The sequence below is a fragment of the Mobula hypostoma genome, chromosome 7 (genome assembly GCF_963921235.1).
Source record: "Mobula hypostoma chromosome 7, sMobHyp1.1, whole genome shotgun sequence".
Taxonomy (NCBI): domain Eukaryota; kingdom Metazoa; phylum Chordata; class Chondrichthyes; order Myliobatiformes; family Myliobatidae; genus Mobula; species Mobula hypostoma.
The window spans coordinates 143,743,456-143,757,963 of record NC_086103.1 but is presented as its reverse complement, the minus strand read 5'-3'; the positions used below and the strand labels follow the sequence as shown (position 1 = coordinate 143,757,963).

At 41.8% G+C, this 14,508-nt stretch overlaps 1 long non-coding RNA gene across 1 annotated transcript; it reads right to left on the bottom strand.

The window, feature by feature from the left end:
- Window positions 1–4,539: 4,539 nt before the first annotated feature.
- Window positions 4,540–12,755, bottom strand: LOC134349028 (uncharacterized). The gene is made up of 3 exons (XR_010018564.1): window positions 12,551–12,755; window positions 10,195–10,273; window positions 4,540–4,926 (listed from the first exon to the last, which is right to left on the bottom strand). It is a non-coding gene; the product is annotated as an uncharacterized LOC134349028 (long non-coding RNA).
- Between the last annotated feature and the right edge of the window lie 1,753 nt (window positions 12,756–14,508).

The window sequence follows — 14,508 nt, the reverse complement described above, 5'->3', positions numbered from 1 at the left end:
AAAGCCTCAAAGCTCCACTCCTTCACTGGCCCTCTGACTCACTGGTCTCTTTTCACATCCTATATAGTAATTCATTCATGAACACCAAGGCGTATTTACTGAAGAGAAACTTAAGGTAATTAATTCTGCTGAAGAAGATTACTAAAGATTTTGTAGTATCACTTTGTAGTATTTGTTACCCTTCTCATTCATTACAGTATATATATAGGAGGACGTAGACTAGAACAACAGCTTGTGAAAATGTACCTCACTCCATAGCATACTTCAGAATAATCTCTCAAAGTTCCAGCTCCAACAAGTCTACCTAAGGCATTTATAATGCAGAGAGGCTTTGACCAGAACTAAGTGATGGTACCGGAGAAGCTGGAGGAAACTGGGTGTCAGTATCGGTGTTGGTTTATTATTTTCACATGTACCAAGGTACAGTGAAAAGCTTGTCTTGCATACTGTTCATACAGATCAGATCATTACACAGTGCACTGAGGAAGTACAGGGTAAAACAGTAACAGAATAAAGTCCTCCTGAAATGACAACTGTACTCTTTTCCATAGATGCTCTTTGACCTGCTGACTTGCACTAGCATTTTGTGTGTGTTGACGGGATATACATTACAGAGAAATATTAGTATCAAGGTAGATTGTGAGATCATAATCCCATTTTATCATTGTAGGGAACCAGTTAAAGTTTTATAGTGGGGTAGAAGCTGTTCTTGAGCCTGGCTGTACAGACTTTCAGACTTCTTTATCTCCTACCCAACGGAAGAGGGGAAAAAAGAATGTCTGGGAAGGATGGGGTCTTTATTAGGCTGCCTGCTTTACGGAGGCAGCAAGAATTATAGGCAGGGTCCATGGAGGGGAGGCTGGTTTCCATGATATGCTGAGCCGTGCCTACAATTTTCTACAGTTTCTTGTGGCTAGGTGCAGAGCGGTCACCATACTAAGCTGTGATGCAACCAGACAGGATGATTTTCATCACATCTGTTCTATCGGCATAAAGTAGTTGTCCAAGCATCCAAATGGACAGCAACGTGCCCAAGTTGTACATCCTGCATATGCTCTTTCCCACTATATTGTTTTTTTTCTCTGTAAGCAACCAGGATGTGAACTAGAATAAATTGGGATTTTCAAAAAATGCTATGAGATTGGACTGGGATGACAGCTTTCTGGTGAATCGAATCAACAATTGATGTTACCATTCAGCAAAGTTTCTCCAGCAGGACCATTTAATGGGATCATGTTAGTTCTAAGATTTCCTGATTAAGAACTTGCTGTCTTTTGTCTTATTTATTCTGGTGAAAAATTATTACTTGTGTGGGGGTATCACTGGGTGACTTGAAAATGGGTTTTCAGCAATCATGAATACGTAGAACTATTGACAGGGTTGGAAGAGGAGGAGGAGGAAAGTTAACCCAAGATCAGAAGAGGCTGGGGAAAGAGTAGCATTGCATCTTGCAGGCCTGACCGAATCCTGATATTAGTCATGATTTACTCATCCTGGGCCAGTTCACCATACCACCTACAGTATACTCCAGTCTGTTCAGACATTGGACTCCATGGTGTTATCCCCATCAGACTTGAATTGTCCTTTTACCACAAACCTTGTATCTGCTGCTGAAGCACCATACATTGACAGTGATGTGTGTAGTTTACCCAGCTGCTTCTACAATCTAATTTGCATGAAATATCTTTTGCAAGGCACTGGAAGATATAAGATTTCTCTTAAAGGTTCATACTCTCATAAGTGCAATTTAAACTTAGTGATGAATATAAAATGGCCATCATGCGTGGGTGACGTTGTGACTGTGATCCAAATCACCAGGGAGATACTGAAGCCACTGATATAAAGGTCTTTATTCATCACGCCAAGCAGGCATTCTCCTGGAGACCCTCTCAGTTGAGACTCCCAAACTCAAAGTACATCACATTTTATACCCTTAAGATCAAATATAATACCAAAAATAGATGACCAAAATAGATGATTCAATAGGTGACCAAAAATAAGACCAAAACTAGGTGATTCAATACAATTTCAATAGTTACAATGACATTGCTTACTTCAATATTTTGGGTTGACAATACTTCCTTTGAGTTATATACGTACATTGGCAGACATCCCTGAATCTTCAAATACCTTTGATGAGGCAAAGTAATTCACACAGATGGTGTGAAAGCTTCTGGGGTCAAAGATCCCAAACACCCAAAATTAATGTTAGCAGGGTGTCTGAGTACACAAACATCTCAACTATTGATTGATCAACTATACCTGTGACCATATTTGATATGCTAAATGACAACATCAGTCTAGTCTGCCAGTTTGAATTCAGTCACAATGGTGCAAATAACCTAGAGAATGTTGCTTGGCTTGATGCAAGTCAATTAACATAACCCCATTGTTTTACATTTGGCCAATGCAATGATAATATCTCATGTCACTTCGTATCTCTTGAGCAGTCAGTTGCCTGAGCTCTGTACACGATGCTGCTTGCTTGCAACCTGTCTTTTTAACTTCCGAATCATTATTGCTGGCAATTTACATTGAGAACTGATGACTGTTTTTTGAATTAATATCTGCTATATTAACATAACTCCAGAATACTTCCTAACAGGTGAATATGTGATTTAACAAGCATATTGCATTTGCTATCATGATATTTACCTTTGCAAAGACAGATTATAATCCTAACATAACCTTGGGCTATTCTTCAATTGCATGGTTAATATCCTGCTATGAAATATTGCAAATTTAAAATACTATACCTCTATGCCACCAGGAAAGTTTCATTAAGATTTCTTGGAAAAAGCCGACAGTTACAACAGAAATACATTCTTTGGCAAATGTGAACCTATGTTGAGATACTTTAGCTACTTAATTGAAATATGGTTTATATCTCTCCTACCCCCCTGCCCAATGGGAATGAAAGGGCAAATCTTGGAAAATAAAAATAATGAAAGATTACCACAGATGTATGGGTTATTGATGAGTCTATACCTGGAGTACTGTGCAGAGTTTTGCTATCTTACTTTAGAAAAGCAACCCAAAGGAGAATAATTCAATGAATTTCTGATAGAAGAGGGCAGACATATCACAAGTGGTGAAAGAATTTAGATCAATATTCTTGGCAGTGTAAAACAATGAGGGGTCATCTTATTGAAACTATCATGATTCTGAGAAGAATTTAAGTGTTGATATGTTTTCACTAATGGGAGAATCTCAAACAAGGGAACATACTGTAGTTACAAGATAAGGAATGTTCATTTAAAATAGATGCAAATCAACTTCTTCAGGAAGAAGGTTTTGAATCTCTGGAATTCTTCACTCCAGCAGTTCCAGAGGCTAAATTAGAGCACAGGATATTACAGTATAGTACAGGCCACTGGCTCGTTAGGTCATCCTTTTAATCCACTCTTAAGTTTCATCATTCCTTCCTCCATAGTCCTCTCTTTTCTTTCATTTATGTGCTTATAGAAGAGTCTCTTAAATGCCCCTAATGTATCCATCTCTACCACCACCCCTAGCAGCGTGTTGCATGCACCCACCATTCTGTGCAAAAAACTACCTCTGACATTCTGGTTATACTTTCCTGCAATCACCTTAAAATTATGCCCCCTTGTATTAACACCATTTTTACCCAGGGAAAAAGTATCTAGCTGTATACTTGATCTATGTCTCTTATCATCTTGTACACCTTTATCAAGTCACCTCTCATCAATTATTGGTGTTTTAAAGGAGGAGCACATAACCTTTTGGAAGGTTAGAGAATTGAGGGTTCTGGAGAACTAGTGCAGAAGAAAGGAAGCCTGGGGTAAATCAGTGAAGGTCGTATTGATGGTGGAGAGACCAAAATGTCCTGGCCTACAAATACCGTTTGTGCTCCTGCCCACCCGCACTCATCTGTGAGAGACTTGCAGGGTCCACCTCTCTGATTCACAATGTCTAGATATGCCTCAGATCTTGCATTCGAGGCCTAAAACAAAACTCTTCCTCAAAAGTTAGTGGAGGTTTTGAAGCAATTAGATTCTTGTCAGGGCAAAGGGATAAGCGTTTACTGGGGGTAGATAGGAGTTCATTATTGGAGTGACGGAGCTCCCATGATGTGGATTGGAGGAGCATGGTCAAGGGGCTGAGTGGCCTCCTGTTCCTGACTGACCGGTTACGGTGTGGTCAATCCATCGATGTTGTCTGCATGGTTGCTTCCCCAAACCTAGAGGCTGATTGCTGTGGCAACAGTGGAGCAGAGGGGAGATTTGGATCAGTTATCTCAGCAGAAGGAGTCTGATGGGCCTGGGTGTTTCAACGGCAGCATCACCTCACCATCTAACTGTTCTGTCCCTTATACAAGCCAATTGGAGACAGATCCCGGCAATATGGAGACCCAAAGGAGTATAGAAGCAGACAACAGATTTGATGGGTCATGGATGGGAGGGTAGAACATTATTTTGGGCGTCCAATCAGAAACTCAAACCAAAAGAGTTGGACTGGCAGAAAAAGAGAGTCTAGAACAGCAGGCTGATTGTATTTTTTATTGTGGGGGGGTGGGTGGTGAGGTGATATTGAGAAGTTGGATTAGAGGTGCATTAATAACTCATTCCACACTCTCTGGACAAATATTTTCTTGTTCAGTAATTTATATAAGTCAAGAGAAGTTTTTCCATTGGTTTTTGCATTGATGAATATAATGAAATCTCTGGTTTATATCATGCTAACTTATTTTAAATTTGTTTGATATGAATCACCAAAGAGAATTTACTCAAATGAAAGCATTGCAAAGGGTTGTTTCTAAAAGGGATACATCTGTGGTACAGTCTTGTTGGAGCTGGCTGAATTTGCAAAGGATGATCCATTGAGCATAGAGGCTGGTGTAGTTGAAGGTGAGAACCGGGATATTCGATCCTTTGTCTAAACCAGAGGAGAGGTGAGAGATGATGCCTGGAAAGTAAATGCAGAGCAGTCAATACCTAACCAGTTCCCCTCTACCACCACTCTGCTCCGTCTAGCGGAATTAGTCCTACACTTAAAAATTTCTCCTTTGGCTCCTCCCACTTCCTCCAAACTAAAGGTGTAGCCATGGGCACCCGTATGGTCCCAGCTATGCCTGCCTTTTTGTTGGCTTTGTGGAACAATCCATGTTCCAAGCCAAAAATGGTATCTGTCCCCCACTTTTCCTTCGCTACATCGACAACTGCATTGGCGCTGCTTCCTGCATGCACGCTGAGCTTGTTGACTTCATTAGCTTTGCCTCCAACTTTCACCCTGCCCTCAAGTTTACCTGGTCCATTTCCAACACCTTCCTCCCCTTTCTTGATCTTTCTGTCTCTATCTCTGGAGACAGCTTACCTACTGATGTCTATGATAAGCCTACGGACTCTCACAGCTACCTGGACTATTCCTCTTCCCACCCTGTCTCTTGCAAAAATGCCATCCCCTTCTCGCAATTCCTCCGTCTCTGCCGCATCTGCTCTCAGGATGAGGCCTTTCATTCTAGGACAAAGGAGATGTCCTCCTTTTTTAAAGAAAGGGGCTTCCCTTCCTCCACCATCAACTCTGCTCTCAAACGCACGTCTCCCATTTCACACACATCTGCTCTCACTCCATTCTCCCGCCACCCCACTAGGAATAGGGTTCCCCTTGTCCTCACCTACCACCCCACCAGCCTCCAGGTCCAACATATAATTCTCCATAACTTCCACTACCTCCAACGGGATCCCACCACTAAACATATCTTTCCTTCCCCCCCCCTTTCTGTATTCCGGAGGGACCGCTCCCTATGCAACTCCCTTGTCCATTCATTTCCCCCCCCCATCACTTCCCACTGATCTCCCTCCCGGCACTTATCCGTGTAAGCGGAACAAGTGCTACACATGCCCTTACACTTCCTTCCTCACCACCATTCGGGGCCCCAGACAGTCCTTCCAGGTGAGGCAACACTTCACCTGTGAGTCGGCTGGGGTGATATACTGCGTCCGGTGCTCCCGATGCGGCCTTCTATATATTGGTGAGACCCGACGCAGACTGGGAGACTGTTTCGCTGAACACCTACGCTCTGTACACCAGAGAAAGCAGGATCTCCCAGTGGCCACACATTTTAATTCCACGTCCCATTCCAATTCTGATATGTCTACCCACGGCCTTCTCTACTGTCAAGATGAAGCCACACTCAGGTTGGAGGAACAACATGTTATATTCCGTCTGGGTAGCCTCCAACCTGACGGCGTGAACAGTGACTTCTCTAACTTCCGTTAATGCCCCACCTCCCACTCGTACCCCATCCGTTAATTATTTATTTATCTTTATTATTATTTTTTTTTCTCTTTCTCTTTTTTCTCCCTCTGTCCCTCTCACTACAACTCCTTGCCCATCCTCTGGTGCTCCCCTTCCCATTTCTTTCTCCCTAGGCCTCCCGTCTCATGATCCTCTCCCCTCTCCAGCCTCGTATCCCTTTTGCCAATCACCTGTCCTGCTCTTGGCTCCATCTCTCCCCCTCCTGTCTTCTCCTATCATTTTGGATCTCGCCCGCCCCCTCCCGCTTTCAAATCTCTTAAAATCTCTTCTTTCAGTTAGTCCTGACGAAGGGTCTCGGCCCGAAATGTCAACTGTACCTCTTCCTATAGATGCCGCCTGGCCTGCTGCATTCACCAGCATTTTTTGTGTGTGTAGCAGTCAATATCTGTTCATTTTGAAGGAGGAAAAGCAGGGGTTCAGGCAGGAGCAAGGCATTTCAGGGGCAAGTTTCTGCAGAATGTCATCAAAGGATCAAATATGAGAAAGATGGAAGAACTGGGATTTGGAATAGAATCCTTATGAAGTTCAGTCATGTTGGCTGAGTGTGCCTTTGGGTTGGTCATCAATCAAATGGAGAGCTTAAGAAAGAGTTGGAGATGAACTATATGAAAGTGAGAAAAGGGTGAAAATGATTGCAAAAGTAATGAAGCAGCAGTAATGAAGTTGTTTGTGTACCAGACAAAAAGAGAAAAAACACCCCCCCCACCCCAGCACCCCAGCAAAGCAGGACTAAAGCAAAATCTGTTCCATGTATCCCACAAAAAGACATATATATCTTGGGTCCATGCAAGTTCCCATAGCTACACCTTGAATCTGGAGAAAGGTCGTAGGTCTACAATCTGGAATTGAAAAAAAGTTCTCCATTTGAGAGTAACTGCATTTTCTATTTTTATTCTTTTTTTATTGTACTTTTGGCAGCTTCTTTCTGTTAAATTGCCACTTACAGAACAAGTACACCAAAACAATATATTTTGGTAATTATTATGTTCTGTTCTTACTGCACAATTTTCATACTTGACTTAACCGTAAATCCACAAGCAGAAGCATTTCTAATTTTGTAACACTTACACGTTCCATTTGATAAACTGCAATTATGATACACTTAGAGACATTATGAAAAGCCTTTAAGTGGCCATTGTATTTCAACTGAATGCACAGAGCTTCACTGATGCAATCTCATAAGTTGCTTAGTGTTTGAAGACTGAATCGGATGAATCGTTTAATACTATTCACACAAAGCCTCTCAAGTAGGTGAAAAAAACAAAACATCACTGACCCTGGAAATAAGAAGTAAAAATCAGAAAATGCTGGAAATTTTCAGCAAGTTAGGCCAAATATGTGGGAAAGTAAACAGTCCAGTTTAAGGTCAAAGACCCTTCATCAGAATTAGGAAGGAAACAAAAGCTTGTAAAGCTGTAGGGAGGGCGTGGGAAGGAATGTTTCCAATAGGGTCAAAGTAGGGTGTGTAAACAGTAATTGAGTGGTTGGGAGCAGTAAGAGAGAAAAGACATGGACTAAAGAAAGTCAGAGTAAACCAAGAAAGGGCAGGAGACCATGCCCAGATATGTCCTCTGCCCACAGAAAGGAAATAAGAGCAAAGTAAAAAGTTTGGGGAGGGGTGTGATTGGAACAAGCTGAGTCAACATTATAGATGGACATTTGACACAGACAGATCTATTTGCATGAAGTAGCAGAATTCGGGATACAGATTGGCTACTAAGATCCATCATTAGCCTATCAAGCTCCCACAGCCATCTCAACTGTTCTGCATCTCACCCTCTCTCTTACAAGCTTTCTATTCCTTTCTCATAGGACCTCCATCTCATTTGTATTTGCACCAAGACTTTCTGTCCAGGTAGCTCCATCTTCCTGAGCCATAGTTTTCTTCTACCTTTGATAACGTTTCATCCCTTCCCGCAACCTCCACTCTCACTTCCTTTTCAAAGGGACAGGACCCCATCAGCTTCCACGTTCAACAGACAATTCAGTGTTCATTTTGAATTGCCGCATTCCGGAAAGTGCATATGTTGAGGTTTTGCAGGGTGCAGAAGAGGTTCACCAGGATGCCATGTGGATGAGAGAGCAATAACTACAAGGAGAGGTTGGGCAGATTCGGGTTGTTTTCACAGGAGTCTCAGAGGTGTGACCTGATAGAAGTGAGTTGAAAATACATGTGGACTAAGATGTTAACTGTCCTGTGCTATCACCAGTGGGATCATCAGTTGATCTGCCACCTGTCTTCAGGAGTTTCGGCCCGCTTATGATCAAGACTCCCTCGAGGTGGTGGGCCAGCAGTGCTAAAGCACCACCTCCCACTGGTGAGCTTAAAAACTTGGCATCTGCCTCAGGTGTATACACTGTCTGACTATCTGCTCCTCTGGACATACTTGGTCCACACACATGCCGATCCTGTCTCTGCTGCCTCAGCTGCAGCCCTACTGGTTGACTTGATCTCTCTTCTAGTGAAGCCAAGGTCACACAGCCACTTCTGGAAAGTGAATGCAATAAACCCATGGCAACCTACTTCGAATGGATAGCATGAGACCTTCCACCCTCTGTCTCTGCACTCTGATCTTAATTCTGCATACTTGGTTAACTTGTGCTCATGGGCTTCATCGATGTTGTCTTCCCAGGGACTGTGAGTTCACCAATAACCACTTCTCTACTGGTGTCAGACCATACGATTATATCTGGACGCAATGTGGTGAAAGCTATTTGCTCCGGAAAACTGCCTTTCCCATCCAGGTCAACCTTGACACACCAATCATTGGCTGAAGAAAGTATGCTTGATCGTGAGCCTGTGCTGTACACCCTTGACTTGGAGCCTTCTTTCACAAATGATATGCGATGTTCTGTGCAGCATGGGGCATGAGATAAGTTGTGCTGTAGTACTCTCTGCTCAACTGCTTCTGTTACAATTTTGAGAACGTTGTTATGTCTCCAGTGTACATGCCGCTGGAAAGATTGAATCTGCATGCACTCAAAACACGTTGAAGTGTTCCCTTCTCACCACAAGCAGCACACCTGTCTGTCTTATCTTCATACCAGGTGCTGAGATTGGCAGGTGTTGGGAGCAGGTCATACACTACCCTGCATAGAAAAAAAAATGTGGAGCGATTCCATCTGCCAAAGAACATTCCAAGATAGATGTCGCTGTTCAACACTTTCCCACCAGGTCCAAGCCCCTTGTTTAGCCAGGCCAGCTGTTTTAGCTAACCTCTTCTCCTCTTCTACCTCTCGTATTTCTTGTGTTACAGGCTCACGGTGCTCCTTACCTGTAGAAGATGACCACCACTTGTGGATTGTCCATCCAAGACCCTGGTGGCCTAGCTGGATAGCCCCAACCGTCTCCTTGTGCTTCAATCTAGACTCTGCCTCATCAACTGCTACACGGGCTGACCACTTCCTGCCTATCTCACATCTGGCTGGGTGGTCTTTTGAGTCTCGAAGCATCAAGAATGATCTTACCATGGCCATCTTGACCTCTTCAACAAGGGATCACACTTATGATTGATATAGATAGAGTCTTTTACCTCCAGGAAGGAAATGTCATATAGTAGAGGGCACAGATGTAAGCTAAGAGTAGAAAAGTTTAAAGGAAATTTACGCATCATGTTACATTTAAATGCCTAAATATGCAGCCAGATGTCAGAGAAGAATTTAAGAGGCATTTAGACAGCCACATGAACAGCTAGGTAATAGAGGGATAGGGATCTTGTGCACACAGGACATCAGTTTAGATTGACACAGACATGGTGGATGAAGGGCTTGTTTATTTTTATTATTTCTATTTATTTTAGGGATACAGTGTGGGATAGGCCCTCCTGGTCCAACAAGCCACACCACCCAGCAACCCATCTGTTTAACACTACCCTAATCACCAGGTTACTCACAATGACCAATCAACCTACTCACCAGTATGTCTTTGGACTGCGGGAGGAGACCGGAGCACCCAGAGCCGTCTGTAAGAAGTTTGTATGCTCTCCTCGTGGTCCTGCAGCAAAAAGGATGTTGCTTATTGGAATCAGGCCTGGCAGTAACAGCAGTGAATTCAAACTTTCAGCTTTTTATCATCATTACACAACTGGGTTCACATTAAAAGCAGACACTGTGAAAGCAAAAAGAGAACATAGCTGATGTTAAAAATATGAAAATTCTGATCTGAAATTATAGTTAGAAAGCAAATTAAAATCTGCACAGGAAAACCTGGTAAACAGCCTCTGTATCTGGGGGAGAATGGCATGATCATTATTTTAAACTATGTGAATAATGAGATTGTAGGTTTTTAAACAGCATTGAAGGCTCAGATAACAATGGTGGAAATAATAATAGCAATTGTAGGTGATACAGAGAGAGCTTACATCAAACAGTTTGAAAGTGAAATGCTGTCACATGTGTTGGTGGTTCCAGCTATAACTTGCAAAAATAACTCTACTCATTCTGTCGATGTATCTTCGTGCCATGGTCTTTTACCTGGATTGGCATCAACTTGTGCACGATGCAGTGCTCAATTCAACTTCACTGAAAAATCACAGGTATACTTTAATCTCCACAATGTTTGTAGTTTTCTTGCTGGGTCTATGGCACTTGAATGTATGACCTTTAGCATACAATGCAAACTTGGTCACTATTTCTGGGGATTAAAGTTCCATAAAGCAGGTCTCAGCCTGTGGAATTCTCTGTTCAGTCATCCATACAAGTTGTAGATATTAAGTCTTATAACTCCAAAGCATTAAACTAATTGAAAGAAAAAGCAGAGAATTGGAAGACAAGTTGTGTACTTCATTTTTGCTTTAAGTGAGGCGCGCACATATCACATGATAGTGTCATGATGTATACAATTTGCATACTTTTACACATAACCTGCAATGTATTGTGTAAACCACAAAGAATGCTTAATCGAACAATATATTTACAATATTACTCAAATATTACTGAAATATTAAATGCACAACAGCTGAGCTAGGGTCCAATTCATTTTAATTAATTTGCAGTTCACTTCTGATGTAATCCATATTGCTTGTCTCCTGTTAGTTTTCAAATTGTAAATCTCAAGGCTACACAGTCCTGTGCTCTCTCATCATTATTGGATTTTTCATCAACAGCATGCAGATTAGTGCTCTTTTTGAAACTACAATTAGATATTTTTATTTTTATCTCTTCTCTGTGCAGTCCATATATTTTTGTCTGCCCAGCCTGCTCTTTGTATATTCCTAATTTGTTGCATTTCTGCAAGCTTTACCTTTAAACCTGCATTGGTCTGGTGAATGTAAGCCCTTCCACAACAACAACACAATTTGTTCAGCCAGGCCAGTTTCTGTTTAGACTCTTCAATTTTGTTCACATTCACTTTCATTCCTGACTGCATCTCAATTGTGTCTCTGTTTACGGTTTCCATTGATACAGCGATTTCAACTGCTCTTTTAAATGTAAGTTGCGATTCAGTTAGGAACTATTTTTGAATACTTTCTTCTAAGCTTCCTCAAGCAAAACAATCTCTCAATATATTATTAAAACTATCATAGAATTGTCAATGCTCAGACAATTTCTTCAATTCAGCCACATACGCTGAAATGGACTCCCCTACCTTTTGGTTCTGCTTATGAAACTTAAAGCATTCTGCACTTAACAATGGTTTCGATTCTAATGGTTTCATCATATCAGCAAAGCTCATTTCAGCTAGTTTGATTGAAGCAGTTAAACTCCTAACTAAACTGTATGCCTTTAAATCCAATAAACTCAACAAAATTAACACTTCTTTCTCATTGGCTACTCCATTTGCTTCAAAATATTGCTCAGTCTGTTTACTATAAAAATCCAGTTATCTGTGGTGTAATCAAAGGATGCAGCCAGCCATTTCTGCTAATTTTTTATGACTATTATCTCTTGCCTCTCACTGTTTATGAACACAAGAATTCTTCTATTTTTTGCCTTTTAAAAAAAATTTGATCGTGTCTTCTCTTCCAGAGAGCATGTGCTGCACTTTCAGTGTAAGATGGCGCTACCAAAGATGTGTGACAGCTAACTGGTAGTCCAAAAGCAAAGGAATTCAATTAAAACCATTATTAATAACACTGGTGTTAAAGTAAATTGTGGTAAACTGTCAATGCAAACAATAAAGAGGCAAGCAAAGACGAAACAAATTTACGAGATGTGCCCTGCTGGTGTGCTTCAAAATCGATGTACTTGGAGTTGAAGCTGTGCTGGTTGAAGTGAACAATTCGGAGAGGGGGAGACAGAACAGATGAGTTCCAATGCCCGTCCCACTAACCCGGGTACGAGGGTGGATTGCTCTAAATGCCCAGCCAAACTGGAGAGGTCGAGAACAGCTTCTTCGGCAGCGAAATCCAGGTCCGAAGTGAGTTGATGGGCATCATTTTCAAGGCCCGAAGTGACTTGCCCCGGCAAGGCCGGATCCTAATGTGAGGTACAATCTGCTGTTTGGACAATTTAAACACGGCCCATATAGACTGGAAAGCCAGGGTGTCGAAAGTTGGATGAGGTTGGATTGCTCTGGGCACTGAGCCAGTTTGGAGAGGTTAAGAATAGCTCCCTTGGCAGTGAAACCTAGGCCTCTAGCGATTTGCCAGCGGCAGGGCCTGGGTCCTAGTGCGAGGTTTGGACTATTTAAACGCCAGCCCAGATAGTCTGGGAGAATTCTCTCTGTGTGACGCTAAGGCTGTGAGACTGTCCCCCAACTGCTGTAGTTCGTGTCTGCGAACTTTGCGGTGATTTGCTCTGCTGATACAATGAACAGAACACCTTGGCTTTGGGTCTACTCTGAGCTGCTCCAGGGATTTGGATCTAAGGACTCAGTTTGGTTCAGGATGCTGTTCTTGTTGCTCGCTTCTACTGTTTACATGATTTGATTCGTGATTTTATTTTCTCTTTCTCTGTGGGCACGGTTGGGGGGGTGGAGGTTGGTCTTATTTTATAAAATGGACTCTCTCGGGTTCCTGGCTTTGTGACTGCCTGTAAGCAAATAAATTTCAAGGTTATTTAATTTATACATTCTTTGATAATAAATGCACTTTGAAACTTTGGAACCGCTTTTTATTTTACTCAAACGTCATGCTGCACTTCCACAAGAAGGTAGTGGTCTTGATTACATTTTTAAAATACCTCATTGCCGCTGTTATGTTTTTTATCTCCGAAGTATTAAACTAATTGAAAGGAAAACAAGAGATTCGGGAGATAGGTTGTGTACTTCTTTTTTACTTTAAGTGAGGTGTGTATGTATCATGAGCTAGCATCATAACATTGGCAACTTACATACTTTTATATATAAACTCTAATGTATTATGTAAACAACAAAGAATGCTTAATCAAACAATTTATTTATAATATTACTCAAATATTACTGAGTTATTAAATACACAACAGCAGATTTTTTGTCCTTACCCAGGCACCCACTCTCTCCCCAACTTAGGAATTTTGGCCATCCTTTCCTGCAGTGATCTGCTACCCAACCACAGTTCATCCACCCACCTTATCCTTCTCAATGTTATTGTGTAATTTTTCCTACTTACCGCCATAAATTATCTGTACGTCCATATATTGTCACCTATTGACAATACTCAGCCCAATCTCATAGATGTCAAGCCAGGTAGATCCTCCTACTGATTCCTGACACCCAAACCCTTATCCCAACTGTTCTAATCCCCACCTCACATTCCTATTCATTTCTGTCTCCTACTACCTAGCAATCCTCAGTGGCTGACTGTGTCTCCCGCTCTTTCTGATGAACCTACCTGATTTCCTGGGTCCTGATCCACCAGTGGAGGCCCCATCCATTCTGTTCACCCTTGCCACACAGTTTCCACCCCCTACATGACCCCAATTTCCTCATGAGTTTGCACAGGCTAAAAGTGCAAAGGGAAAGTTTCTGAGAGTGCAAGGCCTGTTTCGTAACACATGATGCCTTAAACTTTGTGCCTGAATTTTACATTTGTGGGTCTGAGCTACACAGCCACTTATTCATCCCACCAGGCACCATTCGATTTTTAAATCAATATGTCAAACTTCTTCCAGTACAGATAAAGTTCATTAGTCAGAAAAGTTAATTTCTTTCCCCTTGGACGTTGCCTGATAAAGCAAATTTTGATTTTAATTCAGATCTGCAACATTCTTTTTTTTCAATAGTTTATGTTTAATTTTACTAACTAATCAATTTCAATGGAAAAAGTTAATCACAGGGAAAATACATTCCTGCTTCGCTGCACAAATCTA